The following is a 15,043-nucleotide window of genomic DNA, read 5'->3' as shown; positions in this document are numbered from 1 at the left end:
GGGAAAGGGTAGGTGTTGTGGGTGCAGGGAGGGATGAATCTGCCACAGGGGGGGTGCCAGCGCCAAAGGTGGAGGACAGAATGGCGCTGCACACGTCGGCAAGTTCCCCCAGCGACTCCCCCGTACCCAATCCAACCACAGGCCCCAAGGAGGGGGGGGGGGCAAAGGGATGGGTCGCAGCGCCACTGGGGGAGGGTGTGGACAGGGTGGGGGACTCAACTCCCCTGGCCGGGTCCCGCCTCCACCGCTTGCGGGGTGGTGTCATCCTGGGGCTGGGGGGCACACTCGCAGTGGATGATGCTGTCACTGACTGTTGGCCAGGAGAGCTAAGGGGAGTGGATTTGGAGGGAGTGGGTTGTGTGGAATGCGGACTCCCACTGTGGCTGCGTGTTCTACGTTTCCCCCCCGACCCAGTGGGTGTGCCTTCCTCACCCTGTGTGTGCGTGACAGGAGGTGTGCGCTTCGACTTCCCTGGTGGTGTGGTGCCTGTGTCTGTTGGGGTGCGTGCACGCTGACGTCTGGATGTGCGTGGGACAGGCACGGGAGTGGGAATTGTGGATGGGGCAGGGGTAGGGGGTGTTACGCAGCGCTGCAGGAGATCCAGTGCTGCAGTCAGTGTGGAGTCTATGGACCTCAGCAACTGCCGTTGGTCAGACTGCGCAGCCGACATGCCCTCCATGTATGCCTCCATCTGGGTCAGCACCTGGGTGTGGGCATGGAGGACATTTAGCATCGCAGTCTGACCAACCTGCAACTGCCTCAGGATGTCCACAGACTCCGCACTCACCGCAGCAGTGGTGACAGGGGCAGGGGGTGCGGTGCCTGGCAGGAAGGAGACATGTGGGGACCGAGCACGGAGGGAAGGGCCACGAGCATGTGGGAGGCCGGTGATGGAACCTGAGGTGGCGGGGGGATGTGGAGGGCTGCCATCAGCTGGGGGGGCAGACTCCGCCACCTCTGGGAGCTCAGCCTCGGACCCGTCTGCGTCATAGTCTGTGTTGGCAGTCAACAGGTCCTCCGCCTCACTCCCTTCGGCCTCCGTGCCACTCCATGTGCCAGACAGGACAGCACTGCTGGTACTGGTGCTCAATCTCTCCTCCCGGTCCGTGCTAGTGTCTCCTTCCGTGTCCCCCGGCGATGCTGTGGGCAAGGTGAAGAGACAGGAGAAAATCAGACACCTGTACACTTATGTCACATGAGTCAAATATACATAGGTCACATTGCATAGCCTGAAAAGCAACAGGAGTAACACCTACAAAACAATGTACACATGTAGGCCATGGAACACACAGTTTTTCTACCCACCATGCCACTGAGACACAATGGAGATCATGACACAACAGCAAATCACTGCACCTGAAATTTTAGAGAGGAGTCAGCCTCTGGGGACAAATGTGCACAGCACCTGCACCACACTGCGTCGTCAAAAAGGGATGAGCATGAATCATATCCATTTACTCTTGCCGCATGCTGCAAAGGCAATACATGAAACCAGGCCACACATGACAGGGTCACTGCACCTTGAGCGTATGTCCAGTCAAACATCACACACAGGCTAAACCCAGCAAGGAGGATGAAGCTTCTGACATGTAGGCCTTGTACGCACAAACCACCCACACCTGAGACAATCTCATTGAGACGGAGAAAGTATGTACACCTCTTACTCTGGGATGGAAACACATGGCCTCCACTAATTCATGACTGTAAACACACAGCCCCTGGTGGCCATGTCCACACATCATTGACAGGCAAACATCATCAGATTGTCTCAACAACACACACAGGTAATGCCCACTGTGAGTATGCACAAGCAAAATGGGTCCCCCTGTACAGTGGACACATGTAGCAACCTGTAGGTCCTAACAGTTGAGCCCAGGGTACAATGCCACCCTACGCAACCCATGGCAAAGACACAGTGAATGGCCATATTGTTGGATGACGCACATGATACCTAGGAAGAGGTGCCCCAGGGCACAGTAGTGCCCACACTCCTCCATGGTCCAGGATGGACATGACTGCAAATTAAGCAACCGTCCCTGCACTTAGCAGGCCTCCCACTCAGGCACATCATGTCAGAGGGCACACAATTGGACATGCATGCTGGAAGGCTGTACATTTTGGAGACACACCCCTATGTCGTGATTCACAATCAGTGCCAAGTGACATGGACACCACAATGACTGAAATTGGCCATGGCACACGCAAGGTCCCCATACCTGTGGCACATCACCCCCACACATGATGCTGATAGCATAGGGCACCTGCATGAACTGCCTGCATAAATAACCTTGTGCAAGAGTGGCGACAGACCAGGGAACACATTGCAAGGAGGGGAAGGGAGGGAGTGAGAACAGCACTGTGCTACTTTGTGGAGAAGTTGACGCACTGCACAATCAAACCCTGGCAGTGTATCCATGCAACTGCACACTTACATTGGCTGGGGACACACAACTGACACACATGTACCTACCCCCTTCCTGCTGCTGCCTCTCCTGTAGGCGCCTGTCCATATCGGGGAAGACCACCGCCAGCACACGCTTCTGGATGTGGGTCAGACGACGGCGGCCACGGTTCTTACGGCTCTCAGGTGAGTCCCCCAGCAGGAGCCGTGCAATCCTCCTCGTCCAGCACCGGATGTCCTGCCAGCGTTTCCTCACCTGAGACAGGCTCCGCCTCCGACCCTCTGTACCCCTCACGGCACTGACGGCTTCCCTCCAGATCTCCCCCTTGGCAATGGCGCCTACCTGTGAGGATGCAAAAGAGAGAATACATTAATCCACATGAGCAAAGACACAGAGACACACATATAGAACAATCCTCATTATGAACAGGCCATGGTATGCATGCAACTAATTGCACCTTTGTCATAGGGACATTATCCACTGTGGAAGGCCAAATGCACTACGTGCCAGTGGAAGCACACGGGTGGCATGAGGGGTACCACACACTCACTGACCAGGGATCACACTGTGCCTCACAGGCTACACCAGGATTATGTACAGCACCTCACAGCAGTCACCTGCCCCAGCACACTGATGCTACCTCAGCAGAGTACACAGACACACACAGGTACAGGACAATCACATGGCATTGCCAACTGCGGGTACACACCTCACTCTGCCCATGTGCCAGTAGACGGGGGTGTCACAGGTGTGGGGCTGGCTCAGCACGGCATGCACACAGCACTGCTCCCTGCTCACATCCGATGGCCAGGCCATATCCATCCCTCATGCTGCTTGTGTGCAACACTCCCCATATGCACTCACCCACATGACAGGGGACTAACACACACACCAATGTGCAGGGGACGAACACGGCCTTTGGACACTCACAGCACAGGTACACTGAACAAACACACATCCATGGGTACTGACACCTGTCACACTGGGGGGAACACAGGATCACATCAGGACTGTGGAAACAACATCCCCAGGAGGAGTATGCAGGCAGAATGTGGCATGCACCTTGCATTCATTGTCACAGTAGGCACTATGCAAGTGAGGAGTGCACACAGGAAACACAGCATGCTCTGCATGGGTGACATGAGGCCTTCCACACCCTGGGACCCACTCCAAACAACAGTGCATGTCTGTCACACATGGACACAATGCCAGAAGTCACTGTCACACAAAAGGGGCACAGTCTAAGCTAGTGGAGTCTGCACTCACCTGAACCCCTGGTCGACCATACAGGCTCTGGAACTGTGGGAGGATCACATCTATCAGGGCAAGGTTCTCCTCCTGGGTGAATGGCTGTGACCTCTCCACAGTCCTGGACATGGTGCCAGAGGAATCACTATCAGCAGCAGTGGTCAGGGATGAATGGATGTGCAGGCAAGTGCTCTCTCATGGGACCTGGCTGCCTTATATATGCCTGGCTGGCCTGTTCATGTATAGGAGTACAGATTGATTGGTCAGTCACATTAGCATCCTACGTTTCATCCAATCCCTTCAAACCTACCCCAGTGTGTGGCTTTGCATGGTTTCAGTTTTGATAATGATGTCAAGTCAACATCCACATTGCAACAATGTAGATTCTTTCAAACTGACTTCTGCTGTGCACCTGGTGCTCAAATTCAAAAATTTAACTCAGTCTCCATGGCAACCATCAGGCATTTAGGCCCTTATACTTGTCCCTCATGTGTCCCCTATGTGTTTTCATACATTTACACACAGGTACGGTGCGTTCCACGCCCTAGGGCACCCCACAAGCAGTGATACCGACCGTACATGCGCTTGTACGGTCCGGATCACAATATGGGCGCTGGCGTATGCGTACGCCACAGTAGTACGGACTGTACACGCGCTTGTACGGTCCGGATCACAATATGGGCGCTGGCGTATGCGTACGCCACAGTAGTACGGACTGTACACGCGCTTGTACGGTCCGGATCACAATATGGGCGCTGGCGTATGCGTACGCCACAGTAGTACGGACTGTACACGCGCTTGTACGGTCCGGATCACAATATGGGCGCTGGCGTATGCGTACGCCACAGTAGTACGGACCGTACAAGCGCGTGTACAGTCCGTACTACTGTGGCGTACGCATACGCCAGCGCCCATATTGTGATCCGGACCGTACAAGCGCGTGTACAGTCCGTACTACTGTGGCGTACGCATACGCCAGCGCCCATATTGTGATCCGGACCGTACAAGCGCGTGTACAGTCCGTACTACTGTGGCGTACGCATACGCCAGCGCCCATATTGTGATCCGGACCGTACAAGCGCGTGTACAGTCCGTACTACTGTGGCGTACGCATACGCCAGCGCACATATTGTGATCCGGACCGTACAAGCGCGTGTACAGTCCGTACTACTGTGGCGTACGCATACGCCAGCGGCAATATTGGCCCAGGGACCCTATACACGCGCTCCGAGCGTATGTACGGTGCGTATAACAACTGTCAGTGGTGACAGGCGGCACACAGACAGGAATGGAGCGGACAGGTATTGCCAAGGGTGGACACCAATGCATTGTCTGTGCAATACCACCTGTGTGTGACACAGGTGTGTCAGGATGTGATGTGGCACTTTACCCCTGAGGTGTGGGCAAAGCACATGTACGATGAGCTGTGTACACATGTCGTGTGTGATGGTGCGCATTGTACCACACATCCCCTGCACTCCTTTGACATGTGTGCATGTCGTACACACTAGTGGAGCCATGAGTCACTTGCATGTCCCAGTCACGGACACCCGCACCTGTCCCCTGATGCCAGGTACACGGAATATTACATATGACACGTGTATGGCTGCGTTGCATGCTGCAACCATGTCATGTGTGTGGCATGTCTTTCCATGATTTTGCTGTAGGTGTGTGATTCAATGTGTCAGCAGTTGCTGCTGCCAACATGTGTCTGTGTGTCGATGGGCATGGCACACTGTTCCGCACACCAGCCCACATATGTGATTTGCCATGAGGTGTGTATGTATCCAACTACACGGAGTATCAACACAAGTACATATCCACATGCTCCCTATGTATGTTCTGTCTCGACATGTACTCCTCAAAGGCAATGTGTGTGGCCTGTCCTATTCCTATGACATGTGACCAGTGCATATCGCATCCAACTACCTGTCTGTACCATACGCATACTACCTCTGCACATGTGTGGATGTCTGTGAATCCTGTGATGCGTGTGCATGTTCACTTACACTGGCCCACAGCTAGTCTCATGCCATGTCATCGTGATCTTGCCCCCCTCCGTTAGTGGCTGTCCCTTGGTAGGAGTGTAACCTGACTGGCGTTCGTGTCCAGGAACTGTGGCACAGACCTGACTCACAACGTGGCATATGTGTATTGGCTGTGTAACATGTGCTCAGTGCATTGACGATGTTGTTGTACAGTGCTCACTCTTAGGTGTTCCTTCCATTTCACTGCAGGGCTCCGCCTCTCCCTCGACGTATGCCAGACATTGCTGCCCTGCATGAACGGGACTGTATACGCCGCTACAGATTCAGCCAACGGTTGATTGATGAGTTGACTGGCCGGCTGGAAGCACAACTCCTCCCGCGCCACAGGTATCCAAGTGCACTGACACCCAAGTTGAAGGTGATGGCAGCCCTACATTTCCTTGCCACGGGTACGTTCCAACATACCATTGCTGATGTCGGGGGCATGTCCCAGACGATGTTCAGCCGTGTTCTGCATGATTTCTTAGAGGCCATGTTGGTTCACCTGGATGAGTACATTAAATTCCCAAATCGTGAGCAGTTGACAGATGTCAAGCGTGAGTTCTATGCCCTGGGAGGGATGCCCCATGTCATTGGGTCCATAGATGGGACACATGTTGCGTTGGTACCACCACAGGCACAGGAGGTGGTGTATAGGAATCGCAAACATTATCACTCCATTAATGCCCTTGTGGTGTGTCTGTCCAACATGGTGATTTCACATGTCTGTGTTCGCTTTCCAGGATCAGCACACGATGCCTTCATCATGAGGCGTAGCAGGGTGCCAGAAATGATGCTGCAGCTGCGGAACGAGCGAGCATGTATTGTTGGTGGGTAGACTCTGGCAGTTCTGTGTTTGGCGTCATCTTCCAATCTCACTGCCTGTGCTGACACACTTCTGTCCATGATGTTTCCTTGTAGGGGACGCTGGCTATCCCAACATGCCATGGCTGATGACGCCTGTCCGCAACCCCAGCACGGCTGCCGAGCACCTCTACAACAACGCACATGGGCGGACCAGGAGAGTCATTGAGAGGACGTTTGGACTTCTGAAGAGCCGATTCCGGTGCCTCCACAAGACCGGCGGAGCACTCCCATATGCCCCGGTGAAGGTGTGCAAGATCATCATCGTCTGCTGCATGCTGCACAACATGGCAGTGGAGGAAGCTGTTCCACTCATACTGGATCAAGATGACCAGGACCATCCACCCGTGGAGGATGAAGGGCTTGGTGACGGGGCAAGTGATGTGGAGGAGGAGGAGGCTGTGGAGGACATGCGGAGTCGGCTCATACGCAACTTCTTTGCTTAGTGGTGAGTTCCAGTGTCTGAGTGTGCACGCATTGGGCCGTGTGTGGCATGTGTTGCAATGTGTGTGTCCATCTGCATGTCTGCCAAGTGAGTCAGTGGTGTGTATTGAAGTGTCACTCAAGTGATGGCGCAATGGAAGGATGTTGTCTGAGGGTCATCATTGTCACCTGTCATGTTAACAACATGATACGTGTTAAGTACATGCTTGCGGATGTGCTCCTTTGTGCTGAATCCTTGTGTGTCTCTCTTCCACAGGTCCATGTGCATGCTGTCTGCTGGTGGCATTGTTGTGCTCCTGCTACTCCTCATGAACACAGCGACATGTGCTGATTCAGCGTCACATGCACGGGCAAGTGTTGAAATCTCCTCAGGGTAAGGGATGCCTCACGTCGTTTTGGGTGTGTGAATTGTTTGTAGTCTGTGTGCACTTCTCCGGTTCATGTGTGTTCCATTTGCATACATGGTGATCCTACATGGGGAACATGACATGGGGCAGGCTTCACCTGGAGCCATGCTCAGACTTGGTGACTGTCATGTGGCAGGGGATTGGGGATTGTGATGAGGCCATCATTGTGTGTAACACTGGCCTCGGAAACATACAGGTTGCACCGGGTTGACATGGTGTGTGATTGCCCCATCAGGGCCTCAATGGTGTATAGCGGCCTCTCCGTGGCAGCAGGGGGTGTTTAGCTGTTATCCGTCACTTGTGTGCCAGGTCAATGGGATGCCAGCATCTGTGTTGCAATGGGGGGTGCCAGTGTTGCTCCCACATGTACATCCACATGACCTGTGTATGTGTTGACAGAGTATCATTGTCATTCCAACACACATGACTAATAAATTTGTCCCTCTGTCTCCAAGGTGCCTCTTCCCTGTCAATGGTGCCCTGTTGCCACTGTGCGTGCCGCAGGTCTGGCATAGTTTTCATAGGTGGTGCATATGTGTCTATGTGTAGAGTGACAAGATGCTAGGGGTTTGTCAGGGAGTGGGAACTGTATTATGCACAAGATGCACAGTTCCATCCACCTCAAGGCAAGAGAGACCATCCCCCAGGGAAACTACAACATCTGTGTAGAATCCTACCCTGCAGTCTACGGACATGTGCCTCACGACTCCCATGGTACTTGTCCATATCCGGAGTGCATCTGCACAGCTCTGCTACTGCGTCGGGCAACCAGGCCACATCAACGTCCTAACGGGATGGGGGGAATGTTTCACAGCCAGCTGCAGGATGACCTTCTAGATCCACGCCCACACTCATGATGCAGCCCACAACCCCAACACAACCATGTGGCACAGTGATCCTAAACTGCATTCTGGCATCTCCATGCATCCAACCTTGGCCTAGCCACCATTCTCAACATCCGCCTGACGCAAGCATGCTGCACATTGTAGGGACACATGTCTAGACATACCTGGGAGCGGCAAGCCAGGTCACTCCACATGATCCCTGACCTCTGCGCATGACTGTTGCTCCCCTGAATGTGTCTGTAGCCACAGTTGTGCGGGAACCACTCAGCTGGTTGGGCCCAGCACAGGTGAGTTTGGTACTCCATGTCTGTATCAGATGAGACATTGGGACCCATGTGTGTCCTGGGCAAGACTGCGACCCCACGGTTTGGATGGTTGGAGTTAATTCTGAGATCAGGCATGCTTTGACTGTACGACACACACATGTATTGTAATAATGTAGAATCACGGCATCATCTTGTAAGTGTGATTAATTTATTTGTGGTGGGGTACGGGTTTGTGGGGATGACAAGAGGTGCACAGCGGGAGTGTAGAATCCAAAGTTCACTGGGGGAGTTGGTATCCTTGTCGTAGCAAAATGTCAGAGTCCATGCCACAGTCTTCGTCAACATAGGTCAGACAGTGACCAGCAAGTCCATGTGGCAGACAATGTCATGTGCTGCTATTGGGCCAGAGGGCCAGGTGCCAGGCCAGGTGACCTGGGAGATGGTGATGTTCTGCTGACTCTCACAGTCTTTTTCGTGGACGACCCACCTTCCTGCGGGGACCCTCGGAAGCAGTCCGTGACGATGTCTGTGACGCTCCGTCGGATGAATCCTCCTCCTCCTGATCCCTCCCTGTGTCTGGTAATGGCCTTCGCCTGGTGCCACAGGGAGGGTTGCCCATGTTGTCGGCAATCCGACGGAGTACACCGGTCATTTGGGTTTGCACCGCCACGAGCTCAGCCTGTCTATCCTCCATCCTTCCTTGGTGTTGCAGTTGACAGGCATGTTGCTGGGACTGCAGGGTCTTCATCTCCTGGAGGGTCCCCTTGATGTCATTGAGGGTGGACGCAATCTGGTCCATGCCCCTGGTGTCACGCCGGTATGTATCCAGGATGTTGCTGACCTGGGACACTACCGGGTCCTGAGCTGCCTGGTCAGGTTCGCGCCTCCGCCGTCCTCCACTCCCGCCACCCCTGCCCACGTGCACCTGGCCTGCCGTTGTGGGTGCATCGGGTCTCCGGGACCCCTGAGGGATGGCATCTGCGTTGCCGCCTGCCTCCTCCTGGGTGCCCGGAGGACCGTGTCCCTCCTGGGCAGACTGGCTGGGTGGTCGTGTGCGGGCAGGGCTCCTGGACGTCTCCTGGGATGTGGCAGGAATGGGGGTGGTGGTTGGCACAGTTGTACCTGACGCAGGTGCTGCAGGTGGTTGGACACCAGAGGGGCCAGGTTGGTCTGGGTCATCCACGGAGTGGTGAGAGTCATCGCTGGCGGTGGGGTCATCATCCCGCGGAGCCTGGTCCTGTGTGACTTCCCCCCCAGTGTTGGGGGGTGTTCGTCGACGTTGACCTGTGTGTGAGAGAGACAATGTTGACAGTGTCACATGTGGCATCCATGTTGCATGCATTTCTGATTTGGCACTCTTCCTCTGGGTAGTTGGATCTGTCCTGCATTCCTCTCACAGTGCACTTGTGCATGGCTATGTCCCTTGGCCACAGCTGTCAGGGCTTTACGCATGTGTGAGACACAATCTTAGTTGATGCATCTATTTGGGTACACAGTCAGCAGTGTGGTGTGCGGGCGTAGCGAGCCATGCAGAGGCGCCTTACGTGTTGCACTGTACGTGGCCAAATGGTGTTTTGGCAAGGCAATTTGATGTTGCAGGTAGGGGACTGAAGCATTTGTGACAGGGTTCTTACCGACACGGTGGGTGGGTATACTGGGTGTGTGGTTAGGTCTGTGCCTGCAGCACGGATGGACTCGTGCACAGATTGACACATGGACCGGTCTTCATCTACGGAAGGGGGGGTTGAGGCACTGCCAGACCTGGTCTGCATGCACACAGTCCACCGGCTGACGAGTGGACATGGCCACACCACCCAAGGGTGATTTAGTCTCCCTGTGTCTCCCTTCCTCCCTCCCTCTGTCACCCTCCTCCCTCCCTCTGTCGGTCTCCCTCTGTCACCCTACTCCCTCCCTCTGTCTGTCTCCCTGTGTCCCCCCTCTGTCTCCTTCCCTCTCATTCCCCCTCTCCCTCCCTCTCTTTGTCACTCTCTGTCACCTCAGGCCAGCTTCCTGGGCACACACAGTTAGCCGGTCTTTGAATGGCCATTGGCTTGTTCATGTGAGTTAGTCCCTGTTCTCCGGGCACCCATTGGGCAGTGTGTCTGAGTGTAGGCTGCTGCTGTGGCGGTGTGTGCTGAGACTCTATCAGAGCGATGCATCTTCATTGTCTGCTGTTATGTGCAAATTGTGCCTTCAGACCCATGGCATCCTGCATGGCAGCCATCATTTGCAGGCAAGACAGTACTGTGTGGGTACACACAGTTTGTATGGCTGTGCCCTGGGCCATATGGGCTGAGGGCATTGTTGTGTGCTTGTGAGTTGCTCAATGTTAGTTTTGCTGCCCCCACTCCCAGCATCGACCACATCCTGTGTTGTGTTGGTGTATTGTGTGGCCTGTGACTTGGCATGGCCCTGATTGATGCATGGGGCATGGAGGTGCCAGTGGCATGTGTGTGTTTGTGGAGTGTTGTTGTGTCCGGTGGTGGCTTGGGGGGGGTGGCATGCATGATTGATTGTGTATGGCATCCCCCCCATGTGAGGTGAGTTGTTTGTGTACTCACCAGGGTCTGGGAGTCCTGGCAGTCCGTGTAGTCCCTCCACCGCCAGCGTGGACATCACCTTCTCCTCCCAGGGATGGTATTGTACCGGTCTGGGGGGCGGCCCTCCTCCAGTGATGTTCCCCTGGTTGTGATTGTCAGTCATCTTCCTCTTGACCGTCCTCCGCAGATCGTACCACCTGGATTGGCACTCGTGCCTGGTCCTTCTGGTTGTCCCAACAGCATTCACAGAATCGACGATCCTCTGCCACATGGCGGTTTTTTCGGATATGCTGGTCTGTCTGACCAATGTCCCAAAGAGCTGTGGCTCGACTCTGAGGATTTCGTCGACAAGGATCTCCAGCTCCTCCTTTGTGAACTTTGGATTCTTGGTGGTGGACATGGCGTGGGGTGTGGTTGTGGGGGTGTGGGTGTGGATGGCTGTGGGTGTGTGGGTGTGGTAGTGGAGGTGTGTGTGTGAATGTGATGAGGGGGTGTTTGTGTAGGTGGTTGTGTGAAGGTATGCAAGTGTGAGGTTCAAGTATGGTGGTGTGGGTCGTCTGTGGGCTCTGGCAGCAGTGGGTCTGTTGCAAAGGCTCATGGTTTGTGTGTGTGGTCCATTTTTATTGGTCCATTTGTGGGTGTGGCTGTGTTTGAAATTTGTGTGGGTGTGTTATGAGGAGTGATTGAGTTTTGGGCCTCTGTTTGGCAGTTTGGCAGTTGCAGGTGAGTGTATGTGATGTTTGTGGGGTTGTTGGGCCTGTTTGGTGGTGTGGGGAAACTCTACTTGACTCTCCTTGTGTAAATATGGTTTGTCCGGGTTCAGTACGTGTTTTTTTGGCGTCAGTACGGTCCGTACATGCACTGGTGGGGGTGCGGTCCGTACATTCCCTGGTGGGGTGGTGGTTCGGTGCGTACATACACGGCTGGGGTGGGGGTTTGGTGCGTACATACACGGCTGGTGGTTCGGTGCGTACATACACGGCTGGGGGGGGTTCGGGGGCGTACATACACGGCTGGTGGTTCGGTGCGTACATACACGGCTGGGGGGGGTTCGGGGGCGTACATACACGGCTGGTGGTTCGGTGCGTACATACACGGCTGGTGGTTCGGTGCGTACATACACGGCTGGGGGGGGGTTCGGGGGCGTACATACACGGGTGGGTGTTTGGTGCGTACATACACGGCTGGTGGTTCGGTGCGTACATACACGGCTGGGGGGGGGTTCGGGGGCGTACATACACGGGTGGGTGTTTGGTGCGTACATACACGGCTGGTGGTTCGGTGCGTACATACACGGCTGGGGGGGGGTTCGGGGGCGTACATACACGGCTGGTGGTTCGGTGCGTACATACACGGCTGGGGGGGGGGTTCGGGGGCGTACATACATGGGTGGGTGTTTGGTGCGTACATACACGGCTGGGGGGGGGTTCGGGGGCGTACATACACGGCTGGTGGTTCGGTGCGTACATACACGGCTGGGGGGGGTTCGGGGGCGTACATACACGGGTGGGTGTTTGGTGCGTACATACACGGCTGGTGGTTCGGTGCGTACATACACGGCTGGGGTGGGGGTTTGGTGCGTACATACACGGCTGGTGGTTCGGTGCGTACATACACGGCTGGGGGGGGTTCGGGGGCGTACATACACGGCTGGTGGTTCGGTGCGTACATACACGGCTGGGGGGGGGTTCGGGGGCGTACATACACGGGTGGGTGTTTGGTGCGTACATACACGGCTGGTGGTTCGGTGCGTACATACACGGCTGGGGGGGGGTTCGGGGGCGTACATACACGGCTGGTGGTTCGGTGCGTACATACACGGCTGGGGTGGGGGTTTGGTGCGTACATACACGGCTGGGGGGGGTTCGGGGGCGTACATACACGGCTGGTGGTTCGGTGCGTACATACACGGCTGGTGGTTCGGTGCGTACATACACGGCTGGGGGGGGTTCGGGGGCGTACATACACGGCTGGTGGTTCGGTGCGTACATACACGGCTGGTGGTTCGGTGCGTACATACACGGCTGGGGGGGGGTTCGGGGGCGTACATACACGGGTGGGTGTTTGGTGCGTACATACACGGCTGGTGGTTCGGTGCGTACATACACGGCTGGGGGGGGGTTCGGGGGCGTACATACACGGGTGGGTGTTTGGTGCGTACATACACGGCTGGTGGTTCGGTGCGTACATACACGGCTGGGGGGGGGTTCGGGGGCGTACATACACGGCTGGTGGTTCGGTGCGTACATACACGGCTGGGGGGGGGGTTCGGGGGCGTACATACATGGGTGGGTGTTTGGTGCGTACATACACGGCTGGTGGTTCGGTGCGTACATACACGGCTGGGGTGGGGGTTTGGTGCGTACATACACGGCTGGTGGTTCGGTGCGTACATACACGGCTGGGGGGGGGTTCGGGGGCGTACATACACGGCTGGTGGTTCGGTGCGTACATACACGGCTGGGGGGGGGTTCGGGGGCGTACATACACGGGTGGGTGTTTGGTGCGTACATACACGGCTGGTGGTTCGGTGCGTACATACACGGCTGGGGGGGGTTCGGGGGCGTACATACACGGGTGGGTGTTTGGTGCGTACATACACGGCTGGTGGTTCGGTCCGTACATACACGGCTGGGGGGGGTTCGGGGGCGTACATACACGGCTGGTGGTTCGGTGCGTACATACAGGGCTGGGGGGGGGGTTTGGTGCGTACATACACGGCTGGTGGTTCGGTGCGTACATACACGGGTGGGGGTTCGGGGCGTACATACGCGGGCGGGGGGTGGTGGGGTGTTCGGCGCGTATGCGGGCACATGTCTCCATGGTTGCTATGGGAGTTCGGTTCGGACGGTGTTTTTTGCGTACGGTTGTGAAATGGGGAGGACGGGAGGGATCGTACTTGCGCAGTCGGACTTTATTTTTCCGCACGGTGGGTTTCTCGCCCGGGGACGTGTCGGTGACTTTTCCCGACCCGAGGACGTGTGGGGAAATCTTCCCAATGCGATTCGTATGGACTTTTTTCCGTTCGAATCGTACTTGGCAGTTTGTACGCTACTTTGACGATTCGGACGGAAAAAAATCCGGATACGAGTCGGACGGGGAATTTTTTTACCGGATCGGAATTGGCACCAGTATGTCTTATTTACTCTGTAAGCATTATTTTCTTTAATTAGTTTCTCTTACTGTAGGCACAACATGCGTTCCTGCAACATTCAGTGCGCCATGCGTGCTTTCAAGGGGCACTTTCACAAAAAAAAGCATTTCTTTGTCAACTGCTTTTTTTTGGTAAAAGACCCCATACTGCGATTTCACTTTAATAGCGACCGCAGGCCTTTCGTTAGACAGGGCTCATCTAAAAAAATGGGCGTGGCCTCTATTAACATGGACACACAGCATGGGGCGCTTGTAAACAACAAGCATTTGAAATGCAATAGGTCTCGCATTTTAGAAACGATGACCTATTGGGATTGTAAATGACAATGCCTTTTATTATTGCAGGTTTTTAAACACATAAATAAAAGGCATTGTCATTTACAGTGCCAATGGGTCCAAATTTCGAAATTGCGTGACCTACTGCATTGCAAATGCATGTCCTCTATAGGAGGCTATGCATTCTTCATTCCTGTCCTACTCTTCAGAAACATGCGGCCCTCTTTTCTTTTGACACATTTTTTGGGTGCACCTACATTTGTGCCTTTCTGCACTGAAGTAAAAAAATGGGTGGCCGTAGACGTGTGTCCGCAATACCTTCCATCCTACGCCAGCAAATAGTAAGGGCTAAGGTCCATGCACCACTTGCCATTTTGTGCCACTGTTTTGTTCTTGAATCTAGTGATCATTTATTTGGGTGGGTGTGGTCATGAAGATATGCTGGTAATCACAGAGCCTGGTCTCTTTTACGTTTTGTGTAATTGACACCTTCTGGCATGTTTGCGAGTATATCTAGCATGGCATTGGCGCCTTAGCTTTTTTGGGGGCTGTTGTTCGATGAGGTCCAAAG

Source organism: Triturus cristatus, chromosome 6 (genome assembly GCF_964204655.1).
Source record: "Triturus cristatus chromosome 6, aTriCri1.1, whole genome shotgun sequence".
NCBI lineage: Eukaryota > Metazoa > Chordata > Amphibia > Caudata > Salamandridae > Triturus > Triturus cristatus.
Note: the sequence above shows the minus strand (reverse complement) of the source record.